Raw genomic sequence first — 18403 nt, forward strand, 5'->3', positions numbered from 1 at the left:
TGATAGACATTGGGGTCGGTATGTGCTATGGTGAGCACTGTGAATTATGTAAGACTGTTGAATCACAGACCTGTACCTCTGAAACAAATAATACATTATATGTTAAAAAAAAGAAGAAGAAGAAGATAGCAGGAAGGGAAAAATGAAGGGGGGGAATCAGAGGGGGAGACAAACCATGAGAGACTATGGACTCTGAGAAACAAACTGAGGGTTCTAGAGGGGAGGGGAGTAGGGGGATGGGTTAGCCTGGTGATGGGTATTAAAGAGGGCATATATTGAATGGAGCACTGGGTGTTATATGCAAACAATGAATCATGGAGCACTACATCAAAAACTAATGATGTAATGTATGGTAATTAGCATAACATAATAAAAAAATGTAAGATCTACATTTTAAGCAAATTTCAAGTATATAGTACAGTATTAATAATTATAATCACCATGTATATTCCATCTCCAGAACTTACTCATCTTAAAACTGAAAGTTTGTACCATTTGATTACTGTCTGCCCTTTGCCCTCTTCCCCAGCTTCTGATATCTACCATTCTACCCTCTGTTACTGAGCTTGACTTTATTTTTCTAGATTCCACTTATAAGTGAGATCATGGGATACCTGTCTTTCTCTGTCTGGTTTAGTGCTCCTAGTGTGTTGTCCATGTTGTCCAGGTTCATCCATGCTTGGAAATGGCAGGATTTCCTTCCTTTTTAAGGCTGAGCAATATTCCATTTTCTTTATCCATTTATCTGTCCACTTACATTTATTTATTTATTTATTTATTTATATTTAAATTCTAGTTAGTTAACATACAATGCATTATTGGCTTTAGGAGTAGAAGTCAGTGATTCATCACTCACATACAACACCCAGTCCTCATCACAAGTGCCCTCCTTAATGCCCATTACCCATCTAGCCCATTCCCCACCCATCTCTTTCCAGCAACCCTCAGTTTGTTCTCTATCATTAAGAGTCTCTTATGGTTTGTTTCCCTCTCTCCTTTTTTCCCCCCTTCCCAAATGTTCCTCTGTTTTCTTTCTTAAATTCCACATATGGTATTTGTTTTTCTCTGACTGACTTGTTTCACTTAGCATAACACTGTCTTGCTCCATCCACATTGTTGCAAATGGCAAGATTTCATTCTTTTTGGTGGTTGAGTAATATTCCATTTGATGGCTGAGTGAGTATATATATATATATATATATATATATATATATATATACCACATCTTCTTTATTCATTCATCAGTCTATGGACATTTGGGTTCTCTCCGGAGTTTGCCCATTGTTGATAATGCTGCTATAAACATCGGGGTGCATGTACCCCTTTGAATCTGTATTTTTGTGTCCTTTGGGTAAATACCTAGTAGTATAACTGCTGGGTCATAGGGTAGTTGTATTTTTAACTCCTTAGGAACCTCCATACTGTTTTCCAGAGTGACTGCACCTGTTTGCATTCCCACCAAAAGTGCAAAAGATTTCCCCTTTCTCCACATCCTCACCAACATCTGTTGTTTCCAGAGTTGTTAATTTTAGCCATTCTGACAGGTGTGAGGTGATATCTCATCATGGATTTGATTTGTATTTCACTGATGATGAGTGATGTTGAGCATCTTTTCATGTGTCTGCTAGTCATCTAGGTGTCTTCTTTGGAAACATGTCTATTCATGTCTTCTGACCATTCTTAACTGGATCATTTGTTTTTTGGGTGTTGAGTTTGATAAGTACTTTATTTTTTGGATACTAGCCCTTTATCACATATGTCATTTGTAAGCATCTTCTCCCATTCCATAAACTGCCTTTTAGTTTTGTCAATTGTTTTTTTCATTATGCAGAAGATTTTCATCTTGATGAAGTCCCAATAGTTCATTTTTGGCTTTTGTTTCCTTGCCTTCAGTGACAAGTCTAGTAAGAAGTTGCTATGGCCAAGGTCAGAGATGTTCTTCTCTAGGATTTTGATGATTCCCTGTCTCATATTTGGGTCTTTCAACCATTTGGAGTCTATTTTTGTGTGTGGTGTAAGGAAGTGGTCCAGTCTCATTCTTCTGCAGGTGGCTGTCCAGTTTTCCCAGCACCATGTGTTGAAGACACTGTCTTTTTTCTACTGGATATTATTTCCTGCTTTGTTGAAGATTAATTGATCATATAGTTGTGGGTCCATTTCTGGGTTTCCTATTCTGTTCCATTGACATTTAAAGTAATCGTTGATAGGTAACCATTTAGTACTGTTATTTCAGTATTCCAAGTGTTTCATAGATCAGTTGTTCCTTCTTATTGTCTTCCTTTGTAATTTCATGGGTTTTGTTACAGTGGTATGCTTTGATTTTTTTTTCTCTTTATCTTTTCTGAGTCTACTCTAGGTTTTTGCTTTGCAGTTACCAGGAGGCTTACATAAAATATCTTATACATATAGCAGTCTATTTTAAGCTGATAAGAACTTAACTTCATTTGTTTTCAAAACAACGCTTTTACTCCTCCTCCACCAGTTTTATGGTTTTTATGTCACAAATGACATATTTTTATATTGTGTGTTTAAAAATTATTTTAGCTACGTTAGTTTAATTTTCTTTTAACCTTTCACTAGAGTTATGAGTGATTTGCATGTCACTCGTACAATATCACTGTGTTCTGAATTTGACTGTATATTTATATTTACCGCTGAGATTTATACTTTCATAGGATTTCATGTTTTTAGTAAGTGTCCTTTTATTTTAGCTTGAAGAACTCCCTTTAGTATTTCTTGTAAGGCAGTTTCAGTGGTGAATTCTTTCCACTTTTTGATTGTCCGGAAATGTCTTTATCTCCCTCTCATTTCTGAAGGCCTTCTATTCTGGATAAGGTATTCTTGGTTAGTGTTATTTTTCAGCAGTTTGAATAAATCACCCACTCTCTTCTGGATTTCCAGATTTCTGCTGAGGAAACCACTGATAGACTTACAGGTGTTCCCTTCTTTGGGATGAGTTCCTTGTCTCTTGTTCCTTTCAAGAATTTTTCTTTGTCTCTAATTTTTTTTCTTTGTCTTCAATTTTTGACAATTTTATGATCATGTGTCTTGGTGAAATCTTTTTTGGATTCAATCTTACAGGGGACTTTAAGCTTCATGTCCCAAGATTTCTATATATTTCCCAATTTGGGGAATTTTTCAGCCATTGTTTCTTTATTTTTTTAAGGACTTTGTTTATTTATTTGACACAGAGAGACAGCTAGAGAGGGAACACAAGCAGGGGGAGAGGGAGAAGCAGACTCCCCACTGAGCAAGGAGCCCGACGTGGAACTTGATCCCAGGACCCTGGGATCATGACCCGAGCCAAAGGCAGCTGCTTAACCGACTGAGCCACCCAGCCATCCCAACCCTTCCACTTTCCTACAACAATTTTATTGAGACATACCTTCACGTAACATATAAGTCCCCCCCCTTTAAAATGTAGAATTCAATTTTTATGGTCTTGGTGTTCATCAATAAAAATTTTAATGTTGATGATGTACAATGTATGTATTTTTCTTTTTTTTTAAGATTTTATTTATTTATTTGACAGAGAGAGAGATAGCGAGAGCAGGAACACAAGCAGGGGGAGTGGGAGAGGGAGAAGCAGGCTCCCCGTGGAGCAGGGAGCCCAATGCGGGGCTCGATCCCAGGACTCTGGGACCAGGACCTGAGCCGAAGGCAGACGCTTAATGACTGAGCCATATTTTTTCTTTTATTTCTGTGCTTTTGGTGTCCTTATCTTAGAATTCAGTGAGAAATCTGAGATCATGAAGATTTATCCCTTGGTTTTCTCCTAAAGGTCACAAAGTTTTAACTTTTAGATTTGGGTCTTTGATCGATTTTGAATTTATTTTTATATGCTGTATGAGGTAAGAGACCAACTTCACTTTTTTTTTTTTTTTTTGCATGGGACTGTTCTCTTGTCCCAGCACCATTGACTGAAAAGATTATTTTTTCTTCATTGAATGGTCTCAGAAACCTTGTCAAAATCAGTTGGCCATGGGTATCATTTTGGACTCTAAATTCAATTCCATTGATCTATATGTCTATCCTTATGCCTGGACCACACTGTCTTAATTATTATGCTTCATGTTAAGTTTTGAAACTGGAAGTCTGAAGTCTACAACTTTATCCTTTTTTTTTCCCCAAGACTGTTTTGACTAACATAACATAATAAAAAAATAAAAATAAAATAAAAATAAACAAAAAAACAAAAAACCCCAAAAACATTCAATTAAATTTTTATTTAAAAAAAAAAAAGACTGTTCTGACTATTCTGGGTCCCTTACAATTCCATATGAGTTTTAAATTCAGTATGTCAATTTCTACAAAGAAGCCAGCTATCTTTTAGGTGACTTTCCTTCATCCTTTTTACAGATTTTGTGAAAAAAATCAGTAACTTTTTTTGGAAATAATGAAAAAATCCTAAGCCTCTTATTTTACACATTCTCCAGGGGAAGGTCCTATGAGGCATCTGGTGGAGTACAGTCTTTGTTAAATTTGAGCCTGTCATAGTCTGGAGTGGGCAGGAGTCTTCCCTGGGCACTGAGGCTGCAAGCTGGCCACACCTGCTTCACCTTCCTGAGGCCTGGCAGCCAGCACAAGGATGTGTAGGACAGGGAAACAGGGCTGGGTACCCCAGAATGTCACTGAAAATGGTGCAGAGTTCCGGGAGGGTGGGGCATTAGAAGATGCTGACACAGAAGCTGCCCATGGATTCTGCAGAGGTCAGGTGATTGGTCTATGTAGCCATTCATTAAGAATTAAGGCTGGAGAAAAAAAGGACTGAAGTCAGGGACTTTCTCCTGGGTTAACAGGCGTGACAGGAGAGGGAGTATGCAACACTTTGGCCAGAAGGCTGTGTTCAAAATCCAGAGAAACTCAGGATCAAGGGAGCAAGAACCAAAAAGCAGTGGGCCACAATAGCTGAATTCCTGTCAGGAAAACATCCTGCTGCCAGATTCGTAGCTAGCTGATTTTGTCACTGATGTCAGACTTCTGGACTTAAAGGGACCATATTCTCAGGAAAAAAGTTAAGTCCTGCATCCTAATTTATTTCTTTTTTTTAATGTTATGTTAATCACCATACATTACATCATTAGTTTTTGATGTACCCAATTTATTTCTGACTTCACAAGTGATGTTTTGTTGTTGAAACTTTTCTTTCTGCTTGTAGCACCAAGTGGATTTTCTCCAACTGATGATTAACTCCCAGAATTCCAAAGAAATGAATGCCCACAAAGGTAAGTAAGGAGAGCTTCAGAGAGCCAGTGATGGGGAGTTTCTGATGCAGGGGGGTGGTTCTGAGATGTGGAAGAAGATTTTTAGCAGATGAAATTTCTGCAAATTGAAGAAAGACACATGTTCAGATACAAATGGTAGCGTAAGCACTTTCCAGAAGCACCCAGCCATAAGTTTGTTCGAAGCCTGAAGGGCAACCATAGACAAGGCAGTCGGTGGTTCATGGATCACCTATATCAGAACCTCTGGGGAGCTTGTTTCTCATGTCAATCCTCTGGCCTAATCCAGACCCAGTGAATTTGAACCTGGAAATTCACATCAAGCCTTCATCACCTCAGAAGGCACATGGCCCCAGGGTTGGTGGCCCGGAACACTTGGTTAAAATTGTATTCATTGGCTTAACATACTGTAAAGTTTTACTTTTCGTCTTGTAATTAAGAAGTAACTGGTGCAAGATGCCTTTTCAACTGTGTAAATACTATGTTTCTCTTCAAACTTTCACCTACTCCTTTTATTGTCCATGGATGGTATTTAACTGAAACCATTATTACCATGATGGCTCCAAAATGGTGACTTTCTAATCCCATCAATTCTTCCACGTTGATGAGTGATTGTCCATTGTTAGGGAGATTTTCGTTCTGTCTCTATAATTAATTTATTTATGTCAGGATGATTTCATGTATTTCATATATTACTAACTTAGTCTCTTACATCATTCTTTATTTAGATACTCAATTATCTCAGATTTGTCTTCTGGAAGCCCTTTCAAATGGCTTCCGTGTTATTATTTTTTTTTCTTCCTCTTTATGTTTTCAGTAGTCTTTATTTTTTATAGCAGTTTTAGGTTCACTGCAAAAGTTACTGAAAGACACAGAGATTTCCCATATTCCTCCTGCCCCACCTACACACAGCATCTCCCACTATCAAAATATTTTACTATGAGGTACATTTATTACAATCAATGTACTTACAATAACACATTATTACCACCCAAAATCCATAGTTTACATTATAGTTCACCCTTGGTGTTGTATATTCTATGAGTTTTGACAAAGGTATAATGATGTCTATCCCCCATTACAGTACAGAGTATTCTGTATCTTTTCCCATATTATTTTCTGAGCATTTGCTTGCATTCTAGTGTGAGACATTCCAAGTTTCTCTTCTGTTTCCCCTGATGAGCCCCAGAATCAGCCCTTTCTCCAGAAGCTTTGTTTCCTTTTAGTGAGAAATGGTATTTAGAAAACAAAATCTGGGATCTAGGAGTGCTCACTGCTATAGTTTCTTTGCTTCTATTTCCTCTCAGTGGGCCAAGTTAAGAATATCAACTATATTTACACAGGACTGATAAACATAAACACTTCTATATCTATCTATCACCAGTGATCTAATTATGGTCTCTGTGTCTGAAAGGAAAAAAGATTTATAGTTTGCTTCTATCACAGAAATAGTCCATCATGGTTAATTTCAGGCTAAATATGGTTTGACAACCATCTCCCAAAATTCTTGAATATTTAACAACTGATTCTAGAGAATAAGGATGGGCTTACTCCATCACACCACTAAAATATATGTATGCCTATGTATACATCTACTATCTATCTATCTATCTATCTATCTATCTATCTATCTATCTAGTTCTACTATTTTCTGTGATGAAGAAAATATTCTGTATGTCCAGTTCAATACAGAACCACTACACACATGTGGTTAATTGAACACTTGACATATGGCTAGTGTCACTGAAGACCTAAATCTTATATTGTTTTAAATGTAATTAATTAACATTTAAATATAAATAGGCACATCTGGTGAGTGGCTACCATACCGGACAGCAGAGCTATGAAATTTGATTATCATGGGGTTCATGGCAATCAGGGGAAAGACTCTGATAGTTGAATTTATCCACAGCAGCATCACAGAAAGTATGACTGGGAAATCAGAATTCTCGAGACCTTTCTTACACTCACTTTGTATTATTTTTAGTTGTGAATTTCATGCCTGTGGCAAGTACCATGTTAATTTCAGTCCTCTAAGTATTATGTAATCCAGTTCTGATCAAATAGGTTAGAGCAGGACCATGCTTAGTTTCTACTACAAGAAAATCAAAAGGGAGGCCAACTTATAGTCAGAATGGGGCCATTTACTAAGGAAAGTGACATGAATAAGCATTGCTAATTCCACTCACTGGATTCTGTTTGTCTATAATTCATGCTGGCCTGTGTCCTTTTATTTATCATTGTTTCTTTTGCTGTTTTATGCAGTTGATTAGACTAACATCATTCACCATTCTTCTAGCATTTTGTCTGTGTCATAGTTTCTATACCTGAGATCATCCATGTGAAGAATGTGCCCCAGGTCTTCTCTTACCTGAAACCTCTTAAAGGTATAATCCATACTTCTCAAGCCAGCTTGTGCACACAAATCACCACATCTCAGGAAGCTCAGATTTTTATTTGATAGTTCTAGGGTAAGGTTTGAGATTCTGCATTTCTAATAAGATCTCAGGTGCTGCAGATGCTGCTGATCCATGGACCACACTTTAAGTAGCAAAAGTTTATCTGTAGCCCAATATTGTCCACTTAAATTCCTGCAAATTATGTTTAGATGAAAGATCATTCAATTTTCATGATAATTAAGGCTTAGCATTGTTTACTCTCTGAAAAAATTTAAGCTGTATTTTAGCTGAAAGAAATCATATTTTTCCTGGGGGAGGATGCTAGCCCATGTTACTTGGGGCAGAAGTACTTTTACGATTCTCCAAAGGACAATACTGATAACTCTGTGTATGTTGGACAGAAATACCATCTCCTGAAATTACCCACCTATGTTGGTGGGGAGGGTGGCATAACCAGTAACAGGTGTCCAAGAATAGTATGGACCTTCAGAATAACCAGATCAAGACAACTTTTAACTTTTTCTGGCTCTACAAGATAGACATTAGAGTGAAACCACTCCCAGTTTGATTCAGAATTGCTTTTACGTTTTCCACCAGGGATTTGGGGGTTTCAAGTGGATTTGTCATCATCTAATCTGTGATCACCTGGTTTAGCTAAAATGTCTTTTCTCTCCTTTTAGCTCTGTCTGATCTGGAGCTTGTGGCCCAATCTATTATCTTTATTTTTGCTGGCTACGAGACCACTAGTACTTCTCTTTCCCTCCTTATGTATGAATTGGCCACTCACCCTGATGTCCAACAGAAACTGCAGAAGAAGATTGATGCAATGTTCCCCAATAAGGTGAGTGAGTCATACTTGAAGAGGGAGTCAGGATAGGCTCTGTTATGCCTCAGTAACAGATTAGCCATCAAATCTAGGAGGGTTTCCTAGCAAAAGTTTACTTCTAGACATGGGTATAGTAGAGGATGGGAGTGAGTCTCTGCTCCACAGAGTTACTTGGGTAATACAGGATAAAGAAGTTCCACTTTCTTTACCTGCATTATCTGGAATTTAGGGACCTATTGTTGACTGGGTAACAAGAAACTGAAGTGTTGCTCACTTGCTTTTCCAATATTTGGCCCTGAACTGACGTACATCTCCTCAGTTTACAGCCCATTTGCAAACTGGTTTCCCCTAAGGTCACATGGGCAGGGAAATATGGGGGTCTACGTGGGTGTTGGGTGAGCAGAAAATGTCTCTGCCACACAGCCTATGAAGTGTCAATTCTAATTATCTCCACGTAACAAGTCAGGAAACTGAGCTACAGAAAGACAACATAACATTCTTAGACTAATACATAACTTGTGGTGAAGAAGCCAAGCAAGGAGCCGGGGTGCCAGGATCCTTATTAAACTCTTAACCTGTACAATGTTGGCTCTTAAATATAACACCAAGTGATAGACACATATTTTCTGTGTGATAGACACACTGTTTTCTTTTCTTTTCTTTTTTTAATTAACATATAATGTAACCCACACTGTTTTCTGACCTCTGCCTAAACTGGAGCTCCCAACTTATGAAGAGACCTGGTCTCTGGGGCTGGAGCGGCTTATTTGGCAAACAGTGAAACCCCAGACCAACAATGGGGAGACCTTTCCAGCAACAGAGGGTGGGGCTGAGAGTAGGATTCTGATCCCCTTCACAATATTCCCTAGAGCTGAAATTGTGTTCCCTCAATTGGTGGCATCCAATTCCACCCTTCTTTGCCCTATTTGGGTTGAAAGGAAACAGTGGCACCCCCAAATTATTTATATTTTATATAATATAGTATTTCCCTCCAAATGTTATATATATAATCAAAGAGCTAGGAAGCAGGATATTTCAGCTAAAAGAGTTTATGTGGATAGGGGAATGTTTTCTGCTGCATGTCCTCCTTCCATGGTACAGATGTGAGGCCCCTGTTTTGAAAGGAAACAGTGACTTCAACATATTTCACTTAAGATTAAAAGTCATAGTATATTAGTCACTTTTGTTCATATGAGGAAGAAGAACTTCTACTTGGTAGTGGGAAGGATGTGAGGCCCTGTTGAGAGGATTTTCCCAGCAGTCTCTTCTAATTGTTACTATTACATACAAGTCAGTGGGCCATTGAGTAAGTCAAAGGACATGGTAGACATTAAAATGCCTATAAATGCCTGTCACCAAAACAAATGATTCTTAGGGGTTCCTTTCTAACACTTCAGTAGTAGTGTGTAGACTGAGTTGAGACAGATCCCAAATCTCAATTTATGAAAATCTGTTTCTTTCCTTCCAGGCACTGCCCACTTACGATGCCCTTGTACAGATGGAGTATCTGGACATGGTGTTGAATGAAAGTCTCAGATTATACCCAATCGCTGAGAGACTTGAGAGGGTCTGTAAGAAAGATGTGGAAATCAGTGGTGTGTTCATTCCCAAAGGGACAGTGGTGATAGTGCTGACCTTTGCTCTTCACTGAGACCTGGATCTCTGGCCAGAGCCTGAGGAGTTCCGTCCTGAAAGGTACAGGGAGCCCTCAAAAGGGGAACCCACCCTCATATTGAAGGATATTCTGATATTTTCTTAGTATAGATGACAAGCATGTGGTTGTACAATTATTTATTTGTACATCTTTTTATTTTTAGAAGTAATTTTCTTACTGCAAAATGATCGTTGTTATCAAAATTTTATAAACTGTAGACCCTAAAAAAGAATACTAAAGTCATCCTCAGTCCTAATACATCAAGATTATTAATAGTGATACCTCTGGGGCGCCTGGGTGGCTCAGATGGTTAAGCGTCTGCCTTCGGCTCAGGTCACGATCCCAGGGTCCTGGGATCGAGTCCCACATTGGTCTCCCTGCTCCTTGGGAGCCTGCTTCTCCCTCTGCCTCTCTCTCTCTCTCTCTGTCTCTCATGAATAAATAAATAAAATCTTTAAAAAAAATAGTGATACCTCTGTCCTTGTGGACATTTTTCCATGCATATATTGACTACTAAAAATTATCTTGGCCGTATATTTTTTGAATGACCTACTCAATGTAACATTCTCTGAACTCACCCCCACAATTCCCATATTCCATGTTTGTAAACCTTGGCCACTGTTCTGCTAGCCATAAGGGGGGAGAGCTAAGGCTGTGGACCTGAGAGTTCTCATCCCTGACAGGAGGAACAACCTCATGAGAACATAGGCACACACAGGTCCTGTGCTGTCTGTGGTGGCAGTCCTGTCCCAGCTCCCACCTCTGTTGGTATCTGGGGTTCATCCAAAGCAAAGTCACCTGAGAAATCTGCTCTCTAGCCATCTGAAACATCCTCCTTGGAGGGGTCGTGAGCTTTCTCTTCTGGGAGCAGAGTCTGGCTTTGGGCACAGTTTGAATTCTGCAAAAGTTGGTGCTTTCCTGTTTGTTGTATTGGTGAGCAAAATTTGGAGTGAAGTTTTTAGGAATCTAGACTTTCAGCCCCTGCCTCTAAGTTCCCTGATGGCAGAGTCCTTGTCCTGTTGCATGGTGTTCCTAGTGCTAAAATCACATCTATACATAGTACTTGCTGAAAAAAGTCAGAATTGACCAAGTCATCTGTTTTCTGGACCAGGAGCCCTGGTGGTTCCCACAAGCTCAGCAGTCCCCGGTCCTGTACCTTCTTGAACAGAAACCAGAGCCCACTCCCAATACTTCTTAATGATTCATTCAGGCATGAGAGGAAATGCTTACATATGTGTGTTAGGGACTGCCAGGCAGTGCGAGATCCACGTGTTAAAAATGCCTATTATGGAGAATTTTTAACACATTCACAACCATATTCTGTAGATACAAGTCTAAGAAATACTTGTTTTTTAAAGATTTTATTTATTTATTTGACAGAGAGAAAGCACAAGTATGCAGAGCGGCAGAGAGAGGGAGAGGGAGAAGCAGACTCCCCGCTGAGCAGGGAGCCTGATGCGGGGCTTGATCCCAGGACCCTGGTATCATGACCTGAGCCAAAGGCAGACACTTAACCAACTGAGCTACCCAGGCACTTCCTAAGAAATACTTTTAATGCATCTATATGTGCCCATCACCTGCTCAACAACCCCATCCACACACCATTTCAACTCCTCGTCTGATTCCCATATAATTTTAAGACTCATCATCTGTAAACATTCCAGTATGTTCTTCACAATATATGGAGTTTTTAAAAATACCTACTGAGAATGCCATTATTAATTTCCCCAAATCCACATTTTTCCTTAATATAAATATTGAAGAATGAGTTTGAATAAAACATGTCTAACCCTCAAGGAATTTATAGCCTCATGGAACAGATAGACAAGAATTCAGTGATTATACAGTTATACATAACCATGAGTATGAGTAGTATGAGTATGAGTAGTGCAGTAGCATGATGTGCTCACGTAAATCATCTGACATGCTGTTCTGTGAAAGTGGTTGAGGGGGTGCTAGTGGGGAGGAGAGGGAAGTGAAGGGAAAAATAATGATGTAAATCATGGGAGGCATTTTTCCTGCTTCCTTTGTCCATGGATATGTGACCAACGTCAGTCAGTGGGGGCAGGATCCTAACTTTCCTTCAGTCAGACTTATATCCTGCTCACCTTTCAGAGTATGAACTACTCACCACCCTGAATATAATCCCAGTGTTTAAGATAAATCTTTTCAAAAGCATTCATCTCATCTCCTCAACAAGACTGAATGCTCCCATAGGGTAAGGGGTATCGACCAGTCTGTAGCTTACATTGTCACAGCAGAATAAGCATAGCAGGATTATAGTAACCGGCCCATCAGAGTTTCTTATATACTCCTGGTTGAGAACCCCGAACATGTACCTCTCGTGGATTTTATGTTTCACTAACTTGTTTCCAGTGTGTACTGTGGAACCAGGTTCAGTAAGAAGAACAAGGACAACGTAAATCCTTATACATACCTGCCTTTTGGAACTGGACCCCGAAATTGCCTTGGGATGAGGTTTGCGATCATGAACATGAAACTTGCCCTGGTCAGAGTCCTTGCAGAACTTCTCCTTCAAACCTTGTGAAGAAACACAGGTCAGAAAGACAACTTTCTGCATAAATAGTGTTTTATTGCTTTTTTTTTTTAAACTAAGAGATATTGAATGGATGTGTGTGTGTGTGAGAGAGGCGGTGGGGAGCTCATTTATCCTTTTTTTTAAGATTTTATTTATTTATTTGAGAGAGAGAATGAGAGAGAGAGAGCACATGAGAGGGGGGAGGGTCAGAGGGAGAAGCAGACTCCCTGCTGAGAAGGAAGCCCGATGCGGGACTCGATCCCGGGACTCCAGGATCATGACCTGAGCCAAAGGCAGTCGCTTAACAAACTGAGCCACCCAGGTGCCCAGGGCTCATTTATCCTTAATAATTTGTCCTATTGCCTGAAGAATCTATTTAGAGCCATTTGTGACCTTTAAGGGTCCTTCAGCTCCTAAGTGCCATGTTTGTGGTTTATGACCACCCATCCATAAGGGTCATCTAGTCAGTGCAGTTCACATGACATCATTATGCACAGACGTATGAGCTTCAGCAAAGTATTAAATTTCTTTCAAGTCCACTGACAGGAAGGGAACATGCCTACAATCATGACGTGCAGTGATTACTGCAACATGACTTTTGAACGATGCTCTTTTCTACCACAGCTTACAGACACTCTCAAGACTGTGGTTCTCAACCCCTGGTTGTACATAGATATCAGTGGGTTTGTTAAAAATCCTGATGCCCAAGTCATCACAGAAATTCTTTTTTTTTTTTAAGATTTTATTTATTTGAGGGGCACCTGAGTGGCTCGGTCATTAAGCGTCTGCCTTTGGCTCAGGTCATGATCCCAGGGTCCTGGGATTGAGCCCCACATCCGGCTCCCTGCTCTGCAGGAAGCCTGCTTCTCCCTCTCCTACTCCCCCTGCTTGTGTTCCTGCTCTTGCTGTGTCTCTCTCTGTCAAATAAATAAATAAAATCTTAAAAAAAAGATTTTATTTATTTGAGAGAAAGAGAGAGAGAGCACAAGCAGGGGGAGGAATGGTAGAAGGGAGAAGCAGACTCCCCACTGAGCCAGGAGCCCCGCACAGGGCTCCATCCCAGGACTCTGAGACCATGACCTGAGCCAAAGGCAGATGCTTAACCAACTGAGCCACCCAGTTGCCCCCATCTCAGAAATTCTAACATAATTCAGGGAGTGTGGCTTTAAAAGCGCAAGCAAGGTTGAGAATGGGTGTGGTGTGAAGCATGTCTGCCTGATGTGAAGGACTCCCACGGTCCAGGCCATCCTGGCTACTTGGCCCCACCTTCTGCCAGCCCCACTCCAGTCTAACTATTCTTCCTTTCTATCCCAATCTGCCATTATGAATGGATGTTTCCACTGGGAGAGTGACAGAATCTTTAGCAGGGGAGATGGCCATAGAATAAAATACATAATACCCACTCAGGATGACCTTGCAAACTTCAACATACACAATTTAACTCTCTATCACTTTTCAAAATTGTTTGCCATAATGGCTAAGAATCAGTTTTAAATTTTAAACACTCATCCTTTTTACTTAAAATTTAAATCAAAAAAGAACACAAGCCAACATGAGTTTGTCTCCAGCCTGGTACACCGTTAAGTACTCAATAGATACACTGTTGAATGACCTGATGGATGAATGCTCCCATGCTCCAGTCTTGAGAGCTTACAGAGTAAGGTAAAGAATCAGAGATAGATGTTGCTAAACTGAGTATTTATGTTTGTAATACATTATTGTCCTTCATGTATCTTGCTTGCTTTGCATCTGTCATGGCAGGGCTTCATTCCTGGTTTTCATATGCTTGTTTAACTGTTGCAGATCCCCCTGAAATTAAGTGCTCAAGGATTAATTTGACCAGAAAAAAAACATTGTTCTTAAGGTTGAGCCAAGAGATGGGAATGTGAGTGGAGCCTGACTTTCCCTAAGGACTTTCCCTTTGTCCTTCAAGAAGCTGTATCCCAGATCACCAGAGATTTCAATTTCCTTTGAGAATAAAACCCAGAAATGAAGATGGCCTTCATGTACTGCCCATGATGGGGATGACTAGGGATTCTGTACATTCATTTAGCTTCCTCGGTGTCTGTGTGGAGCATTATATATTGTGGAGAGTAAAGGAGGTGATAATAATTGCCAGAGATGTAGACTCAGCTTGTCTGGTTCACACAGACTACCCCCAGTTAGTACCAACTCCTCCCCAGAGCACTGATCAAGAATAAAACTTTCTCAGCAATTTTATCAACAAACTTTAATGAAAACAAGAATTCGTGTCATGACTGTGGTAGTGACATTTATATCACATGTCTTATTTTGAATATTCTACATTAAATATCACACTGAGCCAGTCAATCAACACCTCTTTACAAAAGTATTAACTGATGGTTTCATGCACATTAACGGGGAATCCGTAGAACTGATGAGTGAGAGCCAGCAACTGAATGTTTCGACCATTACAGTCACTCACTGGGTGGGTGGACCTTGTTCAGAACTCCAATGTGATACGTTAAAATGGGTGAGAGTTAATCCACTGTGACTTTGCCCATGGCTCAGAAAGTATATTCATAGTTTAATTCTACAGGTTTTGGAGCACGTGTTTTTTATAACTCGATCGAGGCACTTAGTATTATATGATTTATTTTCACCTCATCTCCCCTGATGTTCTGGTAGGCAGGGAACATACTTTCTTTCTGTGTTCCAGCCACAGCTCCCAGCTGTCCCGACACAATGAACATGGAATCAGAGATGGTTGATTGGCCAGTTGATTGGACAGAAAGGGTAAAAGCATTTATCCATTTCAGCTGGTATCAGAAGCTGCACAAGATTCTTCCTTTTCCTTCCCTCCCCTCCCCACCCCTTCTTTCCCTTCTCCTCTCTTCTCTTCCTTTGCCTTCCTTCCTGGATAATTCAGTCCTAAAGCCATAGGTGGGGCACAGGCAGGTGGGCAGCCCCACACTGAGGGTCAGGGGTAGAGAAGGGAGTCACAGTGACTCCAGGTTAGAGACCGAGTAGGGTGAAGAGGGTGTCCACATGGAAGAGCAGCCTTGGGTGTGGGAGCCCAAGCTTGGTGAGAAAGGTGCCCTCACAGAGAGGTAGTCTGGTGACAGTCCCCAGAGCCTAACTACAGTGTGGAAAACCCAAGTAGCAATGGTGGGGGCATACATGAGTGTTAAGGAATGGAGTGAGGGTTAGTTACATGAAGGGGGATTGATCAAATAAGTAAATATATTAAAGCTACATGGTTTCAGGAGTTTCTCACTGTTGGAGACGGGAGTCACTTATTTGAGAGGGGAAAAAGCCAAATGAAGCCTGTGTATTGAGAGACTGGAAGTTTGTCAATGTAAAATCATGCTTTTCTATAGATAGATAAATTGATAGAGAGCAGTTGAAATGTGTGTGTGTTTGTCTCGGTGTGTGTAAAAAAACATTTTCTCTACCTCTCTCCACAGACAGTTAGAAACAGTGACACTGTAAGAGCAATGAGCATACATTGTGACCAGATCTTGGCTTATAAATGTCATTTTCCTCTTAAAGGAACTAGGGCTTCTCAGAGAAATGCCTGATTCCAGGCTGCGAGATCACATGATGAGCCTGGAGCATCTTGTGCTACACAGTGATGGGGACACATCGACAGGATGCACAGCCAGCCTGCAGGGCTTCACTGACCCATCAGGCACAATTTCATGATAACCGACAACATGAAGGGATATGACTCATTGAATAAAACAGGAATACGCAAGTACACACAGGTGTAGATAAATACAGGGATAAATTACAATTGATGAGGACACTCACACAGTTCCAAAGTACTACCACTCAAACACCCATGAGTTACTGAGAAAAGAGCACACACAGCAGAGACTTGGCAAACGAGTGAAGGTCCTCAGGAACAGAAAGAAGTGATGGCCCATCACCCAATGGGACAGGGTAAGAGGATCTCAACATCACCTCTGGCATATTCTGGCCAGGGAGGCAAACCTTCAAGAAATCCTCAAAAAATCAGACAAACCCAAATAAAGGACTATCTACTCCTAATCTGTAACTGGTGTGTCATCTTTAATAAAATCAAGGTCCTGAAAGTGATAAAAAAAGAAAAAACAAGCCCAGATTGGAGCCACTTGTCCCCCAACCCCACCTCACAGCAAACCAAGACTAATCACGGTTTCGATCTATCCCAGGAAGGTGACCTTTTAACAGTCCGTCAAAATTTCCTGTTGGGCACTAGTGAGTCATCTGCAGGATAGAAACCCTACAAGTCCATCCCCCAGAAAGAAGGTGTCCTGGCCTGAAACAATCCTTTCTTTTCCCTCTGTGCCCTTCCTGCCCCACTCTGCATTTTGTACACCTCCTGGAAGCATCTGTCTACTTGCTAGTTGGGATGGTGCTGGTTCATGAATCACTTAATAAACTCAATTAGATCTTCAATTTGATTTTCTAGAATTCTATTTTTTAATAAAAGCCAGAGACAAACTAAGGAAGTGTTCCAGACTGAACTAAAGAGAATAAAGGGGGTGACATGTAAAATGAGTGTCTGAGCAGGGTCCTTCTGCTATAAAGGACATTCTGAGGACAACGGAGAAACCAACTCTGATGGTTCCATGGCAGTAATGTGTCAGCGTCCACTTCCTGACTTTGTGGGAGAATGTCTTTGTAGGAATTACAGGGGATTATGAAAAAGCAGGCCAGTTCTGAGATGGGTCAAGAACATAGTTCTTGGAACAGACTCTTCTGGAAGCTTGTGATTATTTTGGGGAGAAGTGGGTCACAAAAGCAGCTTGGGCCTACACATCTCTCCCCGTCCCTTGTCTTAGTCTGACTTCTATTATTTAATACAATGAGGCAGCAGCACACAGTGATTGAGAGATGGGGATCTCTGAAGCTGGAGCTCCTGTGGTTTGAATGCCAGCTCAGTCCAGGGCTGAGTCTAGACCAATCAGTGGTTTTGGGCAAAAGAGGAAAAGGCGCCCCCTTTGCATAGCTGGACCCAAAGGGCTTGGGCCACCCTCCGCTACAGACATGGGACCTTGAACAAATTACTTAATATCTCACTGCTCAGGACTTAGCGCCTCCAATTGTTAAAATATGGGGATAATGCCAGTGCCTATCTGATCTGATGATGAAACCAGATGATGTGTGTGAGGTGTTTAGGAAACAGAGCAGTGAGCACATAATCAATGTCAGCTATTACTCTCATAGCTGTATTATCCTCAGTCCTCAGGAGGCCATGTTGGTTTGGACATTTGGGCTCCAGCCTAGTCAAGTCCAGCTTCAATCTGCCATTTGAGAAAGTAAATGCATACATCTTTCATGGAGGTTTAACTATGAAGGTATTGATGTCTCAGCTGATGTTCTTCAGGAATTTTCCAAAGAAAAATATAAACATCCCCCTTCTAGAAGTGCCTTTGTGAAGTGAGAATAATGTGAACCTCACTGGGATGGAGTGCAGAGGTTTCAGCAGGGGGGCGCCCTCAGGCCTACCAGCCAGACGCAACAGGAAGAGATGGACTTGACCTCACTGGGACCTGACCTTGCTCTACCTTACTATCCCAGTTGGAGGAAAAATGGCTCTCCTTTTCACCACAACCCACTACCCCTTCTGCCTCACAAGAGCTCCGCCAATGAGAAGCCAGCACACTTTTAACACCCAGGTTCTCCAGTGGACTCCAGTTTATAACAGCCTTTCCAGCTTCCCCTGTTCTCCTGATGGAAGCATACTGTAGAGGCCACTTTTAGGCAAACAGGCTTGAGCAATGGAAGGGCCCACAGTGACCACCTGGCTGAATA

At 40.8% G+C, this 18403-nt stretch overlaps 1 pseudogene; it reads left to right on the top strand.

Moving 5' to 3' along the window:
• Positions 1-5158: 5158 nt before the first annotated feature.
• LOC112817452 (cytochrome P450 3A12-like) lies at positions 5159-14914 on the top strand (annotated as a pseudogene).
• The last annotated feature ends 3489 nt before the right edge of the window (positions 14915-18403 follow it).

The sequence above is a fragment of the Callorhinus ursinus genome, unplaced genomic scaffold (genome assembly GCF_003265705.2).
Source record: "Callorhinus ursinus isolate GAN/ISIS: 27379988/994484 unplaced genomic scaffold, GSC_fseal_2.0 scaffold55, whole genome shotgun sequence".
NCBI lineage: Eukaryota > Metazoa > Chordata > Mammalia > Carnivora > Otariidae > Callorhinus > Callorhinus ursinus.